The sequence below is a fragment of the Notolepis coatsorum genome (genome assembly GCF_963971535.1).
Source record: "Notolepis coatsorum genome assembly, chromosome: 15".
NCBI lineage: Eukaryota > Metazoa > Chordata > Actinopteri > Aulopiformes > Paralepididae > Notolepis > Notolepis coatsorum.
The window spans coordinates 104,771,631-104,785,492 of NC_140179.1; positions in this window are offsets into that span (position 1 = coordinate 104,771,631).

A 13,862-nucleotide genomic window follows, 5' to 3' on the forward strand; every position below is an offset into this window, starting at 1 on the left:
GAGAAGCCACTTTCACAAAGATAGGTAGTGCAAAAAAAAAATTATAATAATTTTTTTTAATTACTAATCGACGCAACAATTTCTCGTCGACGATTTTTTATAATCGACATCGTCGATTATGCCGACTAATCGTTGCAGCCCTAAGTGGGATACACTCTTAATTTATTTGCAATTTAAAAGTCAATGGGAGCAGACTGGAGCACCCTACAGATGGTTTAATGGCACTGAAACCAAACCAGGCTGAAATGGTGGTAGCATTGTTCTCACTGAAAAGCTACCCAAATACCTCTGATGGGCAATAGCTTAACATTACGCCTCAATTTACATGACAGTCTGCCATCCTTTCCTTCCAATGCTCAGTGCCGCGCCCCTACTCTGCCTCTGATTGGCTCTGACCCTCATCCCCGGGTGGGATGACAATAGGGAACATATCACGTCCTGTATTGATTCTAAACGGAAACTCAAGATTTAATTGTCAAAGACGGACAATTCCGTATTTTATGAGACGGGTGGTAACCCTAAACATCCTCCTCCTGTATTGCCACATGCTTCATTACAGAGTCTTTGGAGCAGAGTGTCCACATAGTTTGCAATAGCAGCAGCTTTCATAAATCTTGAAATGTAATCTGCAACCAGATTACTCCCTGTTGTACTCCCTGTTAGACAATATCTTGGTCTGACAAATTTATTTTTTTTGTAATCTGATGCCATAATCCAAGAATCACAATTTCAGTCACCAGCCAACTGGATGGTCAGTAATGTAAGTAATGTCAGACTCAGTGTTTATAAAAAAAAAAACATGGCATACATCAAATCAATACATTTCCTAAAGACACTTAAACGTCCCACTGAGGATTATGTTTGATTTGGAACCTGAAATATGTCAATATTTAAGGATTTGGGCAACATTCTGATCATCCAGTATCTTGTAAGGGAGAGGATATTGAAATAATGAAAGTACAAATAAAACAAAAATATATGCAGGTGTAATACTGATTGTACAAAGTGTACCATAGTTGTCTTCCAAGGTGATTATAAGAGGACCTATCACCTTGTGTTTGATGGATGGGGTGTCTATTCTGATTGGCCAATCAGTTCAAAGCAGCTAACTGCTCAACTATTGGCTCAGTTGTATAAGAACAGGCTGTTTTCCAGACTGAACTACTCATTCAACCAAAAACACTGGATAGTCTGCTGGTTGACTTGAACCCATCTCTGTGGCAGAACACGTTCTCTACTGAAACAAGACTTTATACTAAAACCATCTGGATCCAAACTTGCTTCTGATAACATATATCAGACTTTTGACACCGCAACATCAGTAAGTACAATTATTTATTTGATTGTTTCCATGGCATTGCAGAGTCTCTCTTCTTTTCTGTCTAAATATGCTGTCTAATATTTTGAATCTGTTGTTTATTTCTCTTCAATATACGTATATGTAAAGGTATATTTGTACAGTAACAACTGTAAAGATTGTAGTCTACTATCAATCAGACAGACGGTTAGATCTTTATGCTTCAGCCAGCTGTTTATTGTCTGCAGGTTGTACACAGGTGCCCTAATTATATAGCCCTACCAGTAACCATAGTAACAGCTTGCATGATGTTATACTGCCACTTAGTGGTAGCAGCTATGATAGCACCTATCATTACAGGATCTCTGGTAAACAGTACTGTATATCTGTATGTCATAAATGTACAGATGTAGCAGTACTTTATATTTGTATGTCTTGTCATATATGTCACTATGAATTGAAAATGGGGGACCCTGATGTAAACAAGACGAAAGTCTTTCTCTGTTGTGTGTATTGAGCCGTACTGTATTGTACCCAGTTTACAATCTGTTAATAAAGTTATCAATCATCATACATTCATTCATTCATCATCATCATCATGACGTCATGTATCCGGCTTTTGGTTTTCAGAAAGATCTTTCAAACTTGTTACACACCTCTCGCGATATTACGATGATGTGTCGCGGCTTCACGGAGGAAAGGAACGAGATCTCGCAAGGTTTCCACCACTCGACGCCACGTCTCTGAGCAGCAGCAACACAGACAGACAGACAGACAGACTGCGACCTGCTGCTCTAACTGCACATCACACACATCTACTGAACCCTGCAGCAGGAGCAACACAGCTCACACACCAGGTGAGCACCGACGCCGACCCTCTGTGTTCAGCAGGACCTAGTTAACACTTTCCGTGCCACACACGAGAATACTCGGGTTTATTAATAGGTGGTTGAAAGCCACTCACGAGATTTCTCTGATTTTTTTTTTTTTTTTTTTTTTTTTAACCGATCTGAAATCATATTGCATCACCCGAGCCTACCCGAGTATAGCCGAGCGGCGCCGGCGATCATTGTGGAAAAAAGCGCCCCCTTTCGTCTCCCAGATGACATAAGGGATTTTGGAATGGACTCAATGAAAATTAATGGGGAAAAAAATCCGGTACTCCACATTTTCCAGTCCACTGATGCAGCCGGGGTTACCACAGTTCATTCTGGATCCTCTGAGCCCCGCGGATCATGGAGTTCTACTGTATCGCGTTGGATCTATACACTTATCGATTTTTTCGAATGGTGATCAGGAATTGGAATATACCAGTTGGATACCATCTGATGTCAGCAGTGGAGGTTTCTCTATGACAACACGTGAAACACAAATTCACTCATAATTCATAATTATTATTAATTTACATATACCTATATATATATAAAAAAAAAAAAAAAAACTATATATATATATATATATATTTTTTTTTTAAATTATTATTATTATTATTTTTTATTATAAATGTTTTCCTCTGTAAAAAAAATGCCAGTGAATTTTTTTTTCTTCAAAAATGGCCAAAATTGACAGCTCTGAGCAGGCCTGCACTGCAGTATTGCCTGCAGTAATTATTCGTGAAGAAAACTTCACAGGTGTGACCCATTGTTAAATAAATAATAAATAACAGCGAATCAAAATAGGCTATTAACTTCATCTAAGAACGGTCTGTGCAGTTAAACTCTTGCCATTGAATGGAGGATTGATTGATTGACAGCCCTTGACATCCAATACACAGAGGTTGAATATGATTGGCAGCCTTGCAAATCCAATCAGAGATTTCTGCATTGCAAAGTCAAAATGGGTCCAGCTGCATGTGAGGAGGATAGGTTTAGCTCGGGCCAATCTCAAGTTTCTTTATTAGTTGTCATCATACAGAAGTACAGAATACTTTTATACAAAATGTAACATAAAGAAGCATTTTGTATAAAAGTATTCTGTACTTCTGTATGACAACTAATAAAGAAACTTGAGAAACTTGAGATTGGCCCGAGCTAAACCTATCCTCCTCACATGCAGCTGGACCCATTTTGACTATGTGAAAGTTGAGACTATGAGAAAGTTGTTGTTTAGTAGTTAGTAAGCTGTACAGCTATAACAAGTCAGGCTAAATTAAACTTTGCGCCAACATTAGGACCGAAGTATAAACCAGCAACTGAGCAACATGAAGAAGTGGATTTATGCATCTGGATCAGAAAAAACGTTGTGGATGAAAAAGTAAGTAGGCTACAGTGCTTGTATGCTAACAGTAGCTAGGCAGCTTAGCCTACATCACAATGATAATCACCAAGCTAACTTACTGTACACACTGTAGGGCTGGGCAATTAATCGAAACAGAATCGCGATATCGATTCATAGACCTATGCAATCTAATTTCTAAGTTATGACTATTTTCTTTTATTAAAAAAAACGTTTTTATTTATTTTTTTTTTTTATTATTATTTTATCTGGGTTGAACATGATTTGTGGAACTCCCTCTGGTGTTGTGGTCGTGGTATTCACTGACCTTTGGGAAGTATTTCGACATGCACATGGGTATCTTAGTGGTGTAGTGTATCTTGTAGACCAGGCCCATTGCAAGTTGCTGTACTCTGTCGTCTACTCTAAGCCATCCTAGGTTGTCAAAGTGGACAGGGGTGAGGTGGGTTTTAGGAGTAAGGTCAAGCAGTAGTCTGACCAGTTTGTTTTGTGATGTTTGTAATCTTGTTTTTAGTGCCTTTGAGGTGCTTTGGTACCATGAGGTGCAAGCATAGTCGTAGTACCCTTGAATGAGTGCTCCTGTTAGAGTCTTCAAGGTATTCTTGTTTACCAGAGAGGAGATCCGGTACAGGAATCTAGTTCGTTGGTTGACTTAGTTTTATTACATTGGATCCCATTTTGTCACAGGAAAGATTTGCCTCTATAGGATGGAACCCAGGTAGGTAATTTCATCTTTCCTTTTAAGATAAGATAAGATAAGATATTCCTTTATTGATCCCCTTGGGGAAATTCAGGCATCATAGCAGCATGGGGGAAGGGGGGGGGGGGGGGGTACAGGTAGTGAAAACAACACAAGCAGTGTAAACAAATAGGTCAATATAATTTACTATCTAACTAACTGAAATATACATTATTCATTATTCACAGTATCACAGTATCCACATAAGGTGCAGTATGCATAAGGTAGTGTTATTGTCCTACTTGGGTTCCTATTAGTTCTAGGTCGATGTCTGGCAGCAGTTGCTGCCCACTGTTGTGGAGCCTGATGGCCACTGGTATGAAGGACTGTCCGAGGCGGTTAGTTGAGTGTCGGGGGGGTATGAGTCTGTGGCTTCCTTGTCACCTTCACCTAATATGTTTTGATCTGGTCAGGTGCGCTGTCACCTAAAATGTTTTGATCTGATCAGGTGCGCTGTCACCTAATATGATTTCATCTGGTCAGGTGCGCTGTCACCTAATATGTTTTCATCTGGTCAGGTGCGCTGTCACCTAATATGTTTTCATCTGGTCAGGTCCGCTGTCACCTAATGTTAATATGTTTTCATCTGTGTCCACTGACCACTGACACACAGTGGGGGATGTTTTAAAAATATTATTTAATATATAATATAATATAATAATTTGTGCTTCACCTAAAAATTTTGTCAGCAGCCTCCACTGGATGTCAGGTAAGGACTCTATGTTATCAGTGTTAGGATAATCAGAGTAAGTTTGATGAAGTTATAAGCTGTTTTGTGAAATGTCCTCTTTCGGTTTCACTGTAAAAGTCCAAGAGGAAATCAACGCGGCGATTATCCGTGCGCGGCCCGAATGTGCTTGCATGCACGTATAATATTGATCATCTAGCGTTTATTTGAAAACGATTCATAAAAAGGCAGACGAATATCAACGTTGTGGAATATTCCAGTAAAAGACGATTTTCATAGAATGCCCCAGAATGGGCTGTTTTTTATTTCAAAACAGGGGCTTTTCTAAATGCTCTGAAACGGAAATGACGCGATAAAAAACCAATCTGCCTTGACAGCACTGACTGGAAAATAGTCTTTGATAATGCGATGGGCAGACACATAGCCATAATTTAAAACACAGATTAGGCGATATTAACGTTAACATTGGCGCCGATGGTGGCATTCAGCGGGTAAAAAGGAAAACCCGGCGTGGCGCTCAAAGTGTTAACACCTTGCTGTTGTTGTTGTGAGCGAGTTGTTGTTAGCGAGCTAACGTTAGCCAGCGAGCTAAAGATGCTAACTCCATCAAAGTGCTGATTCCAAAAAAGAGGACACTCTGCCTCAAGATACCTAAAGTGGACATGTCTGGGCAAAAGAGGACGTTATATATGTACAGGCATATCTGGTCATAAGTTAACGTTAGCTACGTCACGTCAGCCTAAACTAGAGAACCAGATCATATCCTGCCCCCCACCCCCAATGTACAGTTTCTTCCCTTTGATTGATTGATTGCAAACTTTATTAACAGATTGCAGAATGGTTACAGTACAGTACAGCTCAATACACACAATTGTTAAGGGGATGCAGACCAGAGAAAGACGTTTGTCTTGTTTACATCAGGGTCCCCCATTTTCAATTCATCATAACATACATGACATACAGATAGACAGTACTGCTACATCTATACATTTATGACATACCAGATTTACACATACAGTACTGTTTGTGATACAAAAAGCGTCTAAAAGAGAGTATATATATTTGATGTAGAAACTGTACATTGGAGGAGGTTGGTGGGTTCTTCCCTTTCGGATGTATATATTTTTTACTATCTCTTTTTACTACACAGTTCTGTCTATCTGTATGTCATATATGTTATGATGAATTGAAAATGGGGGACCCTGATGTAAACAAGACGAAAGTCTTTCTCTGGTCTGCATCCCCTTAACAATTGTGTGTATTGAGCCGTACTGTATTGTACCCATTCTGCAATCTGTTAAATAAACATTTCAATCAATCAATCACTTGGTATAATCACCTGGCCCATTCATTGCGTACATGGATACATTACATTAAAAATAATGTATTATGTCATTATACAGCACAAGTACATTACAACGAAAATAAGTTTGGCAGTTTGGCACCCAACCAGAGGTGTGAGTGTGAAGCAGGGCGTTCCTGAAAAAGAGCACCAGCTCAGCGAACCTACCCTGGGTAAATAAAGGTTAAACAATAAATGAGTACTACTGAGTAATAGTGCTAATCAGAAGTATGTGTGTACAGAGTTGTAGTATTAATATGTACAGTGATACTACCATAGTGTCTTTATACCTGTAAGTCATACTGACCAGCAGTGTAACTAGTAAGAGTAGGTAAGGGATACGTACAGCCTGTTTGTAGGTAAGGGATATTAAATCCAGCCAGTTTGTTTCCACACTCTGCTCTCTCCACCATCATTTAAGACTAAATTTCTTGCTCATTTGAAGGGAAAACGCCACCTACAGTCTAACGAGGCAGTACTGTTATATCATTACCTACAGTCTAACGAGGCAGTACTGTTATATCATTACCTACAGTCTAACGAGGCAGTACTGTTATATCATTACCTACAGTCTAACGAGGCAGTACTGTTATATCATTACAGTCTAACGAGGCAGTACTGTTATATCATTACCTACAGTCTAACGAGGCAGTACTGTTATATCATTACCTACAGTCTAACGAGGCAGTACTGTTATATCATTACCTACAGTCTAACGAGGCAGTACTGTTATATCATTACCTACAGTCTAACGAGGCAGTACTGTTATATCATTACAGTCTAACGAGGCAGTACTGTTATATCATTACCTACAGTCTAACGAGGCAGTACTGTTATATCATTACCTACAGTCTAACGAGGCAGTACTGTTATATCATTACCTACAGTCTAACGAGGCAGTACTGTTATATCATTACCTACAGTCTAACGAGGCAGTACTGTTATATCATTACCTACAGTCTAACGAGGCAGTACTGTTATATCATTACCTACAGTCTAACGAGGCAGTACTGTTATATCATTACCTACAGTCTAACGAGGCAGTGCTGTTATATCATTACCTACAGTCTAACGAGGCAGTACTGTTATATCATTACCTACAGTCTAACGAGGCAGTACTGTTATATCATTACCTACAGTCTAACGAGGCAGACCCACTGAGCCCATCTATATGTAGATTTGAAACAATCAACCCTAACCCAAGTGGAGCAATCTTCCATTTACTTAGGTATGTATTTTTAGGCGGATTTTCAGAAAATAGGGCTCCGGGCTCAAGAGGTTGTTAACCCACCAACCATACAATGTTTGTGTTTCTTTATTTCTCAACAGTCTCTCCCTCTCCCTCACAGGGGCCGAGATGACCCATGTACGCCTGCTGCTCACGTCTGCAGTGTTGCTGCTTGCTGTCGCTCACAGCCATTCCCATGGCGACCACGGCCACCATCATCACGGCCACGCCCACTCCCATGGCGAAGGCGGTTGCCTAAATAGAAAATGTTCTGGACCTTTCTAAGGCAGATAATCAATCACAACACATGACTCACTAGAGTCAGTAGGCAGTCAGTTTATACACTGTTTCAACTTGGCAACATAAACATTCTAAATGGACAACACGCCTATATTTGATATTAGTAAACACTGCAACATAAACATTCTAAATGGACAACACGCCTATATTTGATATTAGTAAACACTGCACCATAAACATTCTAAATGGACAACACGCCTATATTTGATATTAGTAAACACTGCAACATAAACATTCTAAATGGACAACACGCCTATATTTGATATTAGTAAACACTGCAACATAAACATTATAAATGGACAACACGCTGTGGCAACCCCAAGCCACCCCTGGGCTTGGTGATTGATGGGCGCTATGTGGCGACCCAATGGCTGGGCGCTGCCCATGTTTGGGCGTCCGCTTCCGGACGCACCTGTCACTAAATACCCATCAGAGTGATTACCTGATTAGCGAATCACGGCGCGGTGCGCCTGTTGGAGAGGGGGGACTTAATGGAGCAGAGGAGCCTCCTCTCAGTCCCCCGTAGCAGCGCAAGGCAAAAGGCCACAGAGCGGAGACGCCGCCCGGCCGACAGCAAACCGTTATTATTTGACTAAGAAAATAAAGAGTATGATTTTGGGAACTGCAACCTGTCTGTGTGTTGTTTATTCTGCCACCCCTACACCTGGAATTGCCACAGTGGTGGAGAATGCGGGCATAGTCTACTGGCAATCAGGGGTGCAGAATAAACAACAATAGACTTTATCAGAATAGAATAAAAGAAAAAAAAAAAAATATATATATATATATATAAACTTGATAACGGAAAAAGCATGGACGCGCTGGTGCAGCAGCTTGTACAGGCGAGCATGGAGCAACAGACCCGGCACGAAGAGGCCCTGCACGAACAGAGGAAACAGACGGGGATGATCCACGCGGAGCTCCAGCGGATGGCCGCTCACCGGCAGGAGGAAGGGGCCGCCGGGACGCGGCCTAACCCCGGGCGCTTCATCCCCAAGCTGACGGAGCAGGAGGATATAGAAGCCTATCTCCTGGCGTTTGAGCGCACCGCCGGCCGGGAGGGCTGGCCCGAAGACGACTGGGGGGGACTGCTGGCCCCCTTCCTGTCGGGTAATGCACAAAAGGCCTACCAGGACCTGCCACCGGAGCAAGCCGGGAACTACACTCGGCTAAAGCAGGAAATTCTGTCCCGGTACGGCCATAGTCTGCAGTCCCGCGCGCAGCGGTTCCATGACTGGGTGTATGACGCACAGGCCTCCCCGCGCTCCCAGATGCACGACCTGGTCCGCACAAGCCGAGCCTGGCTAATGACTGACCCCGGAGGGCCCACGGTTTTGGAACGGATTGTTATGGACCGCTTTGTCCGAGCCCTCCCCTATGACTCGAAGAAGCAGGCGAGTCAAGCGGACCCCCGCTCCGTGGAGCAGCTGGTGAATATTGTGGAGGCCCACCAGGTAACGCGGGAGTTACTCAAAGGGGGGCGAGGGGAAAAGCCAGAGCGGCCGAGAACAAGGAGGGGTCCCGACGAGCCCAGCCCAAGGGGCCGGGTAGGGAACGCAGGTGAGCCCGAACTACCCCGAAGAAGACCGCTGTTCGACCAGGACCAAAGACGCTGCTACGACTGCGGCGAGCCCGGGCATCTCTCGTGGAACTGCCCAGGCCGGGATGTGTCCATGCCATCGGCGGCAGCTTCAGACCCCCGCGGAAAGACGTGCAACTATGGCGCAGCCTGTTGGGCCCATAAGGAAACATCGGCGACACTTTTACCCGTGCGCGTCAACGACAAAGATGCCGTAGCGCTCCTGGACTCGGGTAGTGCCATAACGCTGGTTCAGCCCCATTTGGCACACTGCGACGCAGAGGCTCCGCAAGTGTCAGTGTCCTGTGTGCACGGGGACACAAAGTTGTATCCTACAGCGCCGATCACCCTGACAACCACCAAGGGGGTCTGCTCGATGACAGCCGGCGTCATACCTAACCTGCCGGTAGCGCTGCTGATTGGTCGAGACTGCCCCCTGTATCGCCAGCTGTGCTCAGCCGTCATCTCCCCGCGCACCCCACCCTCTACGGGTAAACCGAGGAAGAAGAAAGGGTTACGTCAGCCGAAGGTGTGTGCTCTGAACGTAATGGGGAGTGAGACTGAGACGGCCTCAGATGTAGGTGACGACGCGCCGGAACCCCTGGATATACCGGGGAGTGAGACAGAGACGGCATCAGGTGTGGGTGACGACGCGCCAGCGCCCCAAGCGGGCCCCGAGACGGATAACAGTGACGAGGACCCCTTTGCAGAGTTCCCCCAGGCGGACGAGGTGGGGAGGGACCTGGCGGGTCAGTTCGGAACGGCCCAGCTGGAAGACCCAAACCTAACGCAGGCCCGGGCGAATATCAAGACCATAGATGGAAATCCCGTGGAGGGGGTGAGTAACCTGCCATATCCTCACTTTGCAATAAAAAGACAATTGCTGTACCAAGTTGTGAAAAAGAATGATGAGGTTAGGGATCTATTGCTGGTACCGAAGTTCTTTATTCCCACTGTACTCCAGCTGGCGCATTCACATATCCTCGGAGCGCACCTGGGCGTGGACAAAACCATGGAGCGCATAAGGGCGCGTTTCCATTGGCCGGGCATGAAGAGAGCGGTAGAGGACTATTGCCGGAGCTGCCCAGAGTGTCAACGCGCAGCACCAAAGGTACAATATAAAAGTCCTCTGATCCCGCTGCCCATCATTGAGACCCCATTCTCAAGAATTGCCCTCGACGTAGTGGGCCCTCTAGTTAAATCGTCCCGAGGCCACCAGTATATACTGGTAATCATAGATTATGCTACCCGTTACCCCGAAGCCATCCCGTTACGCACGGTGACGGCCAAAATTGTGGCACGGGAGCTCTTTCATTTGTTTAGTCGGGTGGGAATTGCCGACTCTATTCTCACGGATCAGGGCTCGTGCTTTATGTCGCGGGTCATGAAAGAAATGTGCAAACTAATGAAAGTGGAACAGCTACGAACCTCCATATACCATCCACAGACGGATGGACTGTGCGAGCGCTTTAACAAGACCCTGAAAAGCATGCTAAGGAAGGTGATGGAGAAGGATGGGAAGAATTGGGATCAGTTGTTGCCCTTTCTGATGTTCTCTGTGCGTGAGGTCCCACAGGCCTCCACTGGCTTCTCGCCATTTGAGCTGCTCTACGCCCGCAAGCCGCGGGGTCTCCTGGACATCGCAAAGGAGATTTGGGAGGAACAGCCGTCGCCCCACCGGTCTCTCATAGAGCATGTGCAGGTAATGAGAGACAGGATGAAGGCGCTCTGGCCAGTGGTGAGAGAACACATGCAACAGGCCCAAGACGCACAGAAGCGCATTTATGACCGGGGCGCACAGCCACGGGAGTTTAATGTGGGGGACCGAGTCCTAGTACTGGTACCGACAGCAGAGTGCAAATTCCTAGCCAAATGGCAGGGACCCTACGACATAATCGAGAAAGTGGGTCCCGTCAACTACAAGGTCCACCAGCCCGACCGTAGGAAGCATCGACAGTTATACCATGTTAACCTGTTGAAGAAATGGCATGCCCGGGATGTGTTGCTCTCGCCCCCCCCTCTTCCCCCTTTTGCGCAGCAGGTGGCAGAGGCGGCCGATGTTCCCATCGGGGAACAGTTGTCCCCGACCCAACGGCAGGAGCTTCGGGAGCTGGTCCAACAGAACCGGGACGTGTTCTCGGCCACGCCGGGCCGCACCACATTGGCCCAGCACCACATCATTACCAGCCCGGGAGACAAGGTAAAGCTGAAGCCCTATCGTATCCCAGAGGCAAAAAGAGAGGCAGTCAGAAGAGAAGTGCGGGTCATGCTGGAGATGGGAGTAATTGAGGAGTCTCATAGCGGGTGGTCCAGTCCTATTGTTTTAGTGCCAAAACCCGACTCAACAACCAGGTTCTGTAATGATTTCAGGAAGCTTAATGAAATTTCAAAGTTTGACGCCTATCCCATGCCTAGAGTGGATGAGCTCATTGACAGACTGGGCCTGGCCAGATTTATCACGACACTAGACCTAACGAAGGGTTATTGGCAAGTCCCTCTGGCCCCCGCCTCAAGGGAGAAGACGGCTTTCTCCACCCCAGATGGGCTGTTCCATTATAAAGTTCTCCCGTTTGGCCTGCATGGGGCGCCATCTACCTTTCAGAGGCTGATGGACAGAGTACTACGGCCCCATCGGGAGTATGCAGCCGCATATCTCGATGACATTATCATCCACTCGTCAGATTGGGACACCCACCTCCAAAAGGTGAGAGCGGTGTTGGGGGCCCTCCGGGAGGCGGGTCTCACCGCCAACCCAAAGAAATGCAGGCTGGGATTAGAAGAGGCAGAGTACCTGGGGTTCACAATAGGCCGGGGCAATGTGAAACCGCAGAAGAGGAAGATTGATGCAATAAGGGAGTGGCCTCGCCCTTTAACCAAGAAGCAGGTCAGGACATTTAATGGGCTAGCGAGCTATTATAGGAGGTTTATCCCTAACTTTGCTGCTCGCGCTGCTCCCCTCACAGATCTGACCCAGGCGCGGCGGCCGTTCACGGTGAAGTGGACACCGGAGGCGGAGGCGGCGTTCGAGGACCTCAAGACTGCCCTCTGTTCGGGACCGGTGCTGATCTCCCCGAACTTCGACAAGGAGATGACGGTACAAACAGACGCATCAGAGGTGGGACTGGGAGCGGTCCTCTCCCAGCAACTGGAGGGTGAGGAACATCCGATTTTATATGTGAGCAGGAAGCTGCTGCCACACGAGCGCAACTATTCTGCTGTGGAGCGCGAAGGTCTGGCAATTAAGTGGGCACTGGAGACGCTCCGCTATTATCTGCTGGGGAGGCGTTTCACGCTGGTGACGGATCACGCCCCCCTAGTCTGGATGGCCAAGACAAAGGGGACCAATGCCAGGGTGACTCGATGGTTTCTGGAGTTACAGTCATTTAACTTTTCTGTCATTCACAGGTCAGGGGTGGCGCATGGCAACGCAGACGCCCTCTCCAGGAAGGATGCCTGTTGGGCGTCGGACGCTCTTCCCCGACGGTCGGAGCTGGAGGGGGGGTACTGTGGCAACCCCAAGCCACCCCTGGGCTTGGTGATTGATGGGCGCTATGTGGCGACCCAATGGCTGGGCGCTGCCCATGTTTGGGCGTCCGCTTCCGGACGCACCTGTCACTAAATACCCATCAGAGTGATTACCTGATTAGCGAATCACGGCGCGGTGCGCCTGTTGGAGAGGGGGGACTTAATGGAGCCGAGGAGCCTCCTCTCAGTCCCCCGTAGCAGCGCAAGGCAAAAGGCCACAGAGCGGAGACGCCGCCCGGCCGACAGCAAACCGTTATTATTTGACTAAGAAAATAAAGAGTATGATTTTGGGAACTGCAACCTGTCTGTGTGTTGTTTATTCTGCCACCCCTACACCTGGAATTGCCACAACGCCTATATTTGATATTAGTAAACACTGCAACATAAACATTCTAAATGGACAACACGCCTATATTTGATATGAGTAAACACTGCAACATAAACATTCTAAATGGACAACACGCCTATATTTGATATTAGTAAACACTGCACCATACACATTATAAATCGACAACACGCCTATATTTGATATTAGTAAACACTGCAACATAAACATTCTAAATGGACAACACGCCTATATTTGATATTAGTAAACACTGCACCATAAACATTCTAAATGGACAACACACCTATATTTGATATTAGTAAACACTGCAACATAAACATTCTAAATGGACAACACGCCTATATTTGATATTAGTAAACACTGTGTGGCAACCCCAAGCCACCCCTGGGCTTGGTGATTGATGGGCGCTATGTGGCGACCCAATGGCTGGGCGCTGCCCATGTTTGGGCGTCCGCTTCCGGACGCACCTGTCACTAAAGACCCATCAGAGTGATTAGCGAATCACGGCGCCGTGCGCCTGTTGGGGAGGGGGGACTTAATGGAGCCGAGGAGCCTCCTCTCAGCCCCCCGTAGCAGCGCAAGG